Consider the following 2,498-nt stretch of genomic DNA (forward strand, 5'->3'; position numbering starts at 1 on the left):
GCTGAGCCGCGCTGCTTCTCCCAAGAGAAGCGAGTCGCCCCAGGTCACACAGTAGACAAGTGACGGAGTGGGGATTAGAACCCACGACCTCTGACTCCCGGGCCCGAGCTCTTACCACCACGCCAAGAAACAGACCGGGAAACCCAAACAGGTCTGGGAGAGTGTCTCATTCACTAGCCATGTATATCAGCGCTTAGTCTAGTGCCCCGTACACGCAAAGCCTTCTAAATATAAATTGCTCTCAATAAGTAGCAACTATTAGACAGACATAGCCAAGACTCTTTCATTTCACCACCCAAATCAGGGGAGAGCGCGAACGCAGTCCCCCACTACCACAAATTATGCAGTCGAGTTTCCCGCATTTGGGGAAATCGCAGGGGTCAGCACAGCCCAAGTGCAATGGCGGAGCCTCACCCTGGGAAAACCACCTACGTGATCATGGTGTCTCCCCTGCCAGGTAAGTATGGCTTCTGGACCCCCCCGGCCCACCGGGCCACGCCACGCACACCACTCTTAGCTCACGGCCACCACCCACCCGCCCGCCACCTCCCTCGGTTCCCCAACGCCCCGCCTTGGAGCTGTGCAGACGCCACGCGAGGCGTCCAAATGACAGCCACGTCGGCTGGATTCCGCCCAAAAAAAGGCAAAAAGCTCCGAGGGAGCCTAGTCCCGAGCGACCTCCCGGCAGGCACGGCGCCCCTCCCTCATCTGCATAGACCGTCCTCCCGTTGGCCTCGCTCCCTCCGCGGGCCTCACTACGTCCCCGGCCTTTCATTCCTTCCAGCCTACTTAGTGAGCGCTCGCTATAATAATGATCGGGGTATGATTGGGTGAGGATGGACACGGACGGCAGGGCGGAACGGAAGCAAGACCGCGTCATCGAGATTAATAATAATCGTGTTAATAATGTTGGTATTCGTTGAGCGCTCACTAGGTGCAGGGCACCGTTCCCCGCGCTGGGGTAGATACGGGGTCGTCAGGTTGGCCCACGTGAGGCTCAGTCTTCATCCCCATTTTACAGATGAGGTCCCTGAGGCCCAGAGACCTTAAGTGACTTGCCCACAGTTAAAAGAATCAAGGAGATATACACCTCATTAGCAAAAGAAATAGGATCATAAGCAATATATACCGAGGAGCACAGTGCTCAGGGGAGGGAGAGCAGAGGGAAAGGGGGGCTCTGCCTTCCTCTGTGTTGGCTTTCCACGATTTCCGAGGCCTGCTCGGAGCCCTTCGTTCATTCATTTATTCAATCGTGTTTACTGAGTGATAATAATAATGTCGGTATTTGTTAAGCGCTTCCTATGTGCCGAGCACTGTTCTAAGCGCTGGGGTAGACACAGGGGAATCAGGATGTCCCACGTGGGGCTCACAGTCTTAATCCCCATTTTACAGATGAGGTAACTGAGGCACAGAGAAGTTAAGTGACTTGCCCACAGTCACATAGCTGACAAGTGGCAGAGCTGGGATTTGAACTCATGACCTCTGACTCCAAAGCCCGTGCTCTTTCCACTGAGCCACGCTGCTTGCTTACTGTATGCAAAGCACTGTACTACTACTACTACAATAATAATGATGGCATGTGTTAAGCACTTACTACGTGCAAAAGACTGTTCTGAGCGCAGGGGAGGTTACAAGGTCGACAGGTGGTCCCACATGGGGCTCACAGTCTTAATGCCCATTTTCCAGATGAGGTAACTGAGGCACAGATAAGTGAAGTGACCTGCCCAAAGTCACACAGATGACAAGCGGCGGAGCAGGGATTTGAACCCATAACTTCTGACTCCCCAGCCTCTGCTCTTTCCACTGAGCCCGACTAAGGACTTGGAAATTGCAATGCAGTAACAGAGAGACAATCCCTGCCCACAACGGACTCACAGTCTAGGATGGGGGAAACGGACATCAAAACAACTTAACAGGCATCAGTAGCATCAATATAAATAAATATAACAAAGACTCCAAACTAAACTAGTTGTAAAAATAAAGGGCTTCCCCTAATTCCTGACCCCATCCCCTCCTCTTCAACTCCTGTCCTCCAGAGAGAGCGATTTTCATGGTTCTGGTTGTAGATGATAATATTGGTATTTGTTCAGCTCTTAGAACAGTGCTCGGCATACAGTAAGCACTTAACAAAGACAAACATTATTATTATTATGTGTCGAGCACTGTTCTAAGCGCTGGGGGGAATGCAAGAAAATCAGGTTGTCCCACATGGGGCTCACAGTCTTGATCCCCATTTTACAGATGAGGGAACTGAGGCCCAGAGAAGTGAAGTGACTTGCCCGGAATCACACAGCTGACAAGAGGCAGAGCAGGGATTAGAACCCATGACCTCTGACTCCCAAGCTTGTACTCTTTCCACTAAGCCACTCTGCTTCTCTAAATAGATAAAATATTGAATAGATAGAATAAATAAATAGATAGATGTAGATGGAATACAAATATATGGCTAGTTAATTCCCTGTCCTTGCTCACCCTGTTTTCAACTACATAATAAGAGT

The 2,498-nt window shown here is 50.6% G+C and overlaps 1 non-coding gene across 1 annotated transcript; it reads right to left on the reverse strand.

The window, feature by feature from the left end:
• Positions 1-301: 301 nt before the first annotated feature.
• Positions 302-465, reverse strand: LOC114813352. Its single transcript, XR_003761074.1, has one exon. It is a non-coding gene; the product is annotated as a U1 spliceosomal RNA (small nuclear RNA).
• Between the last annotated feature and the right edge of the window lie 2,033 nt (positions 466-2,498).

Source organism: Ornithorhynchus anatinus, chromosome 7 (assembly GCF_004115215.2).
Source record: "Ornithorhynchus anatinus isolate Pmale09 chromosome 7, mOrnAna1.pri.v4, whole genome shotgun sequence".
NCBI lineage: Eukaryota > Metazoa > Chordata > Mammalia > Monotremata > Ornithorhynchidae > Ornithorhynchus > Ornithorhynchus anatinus.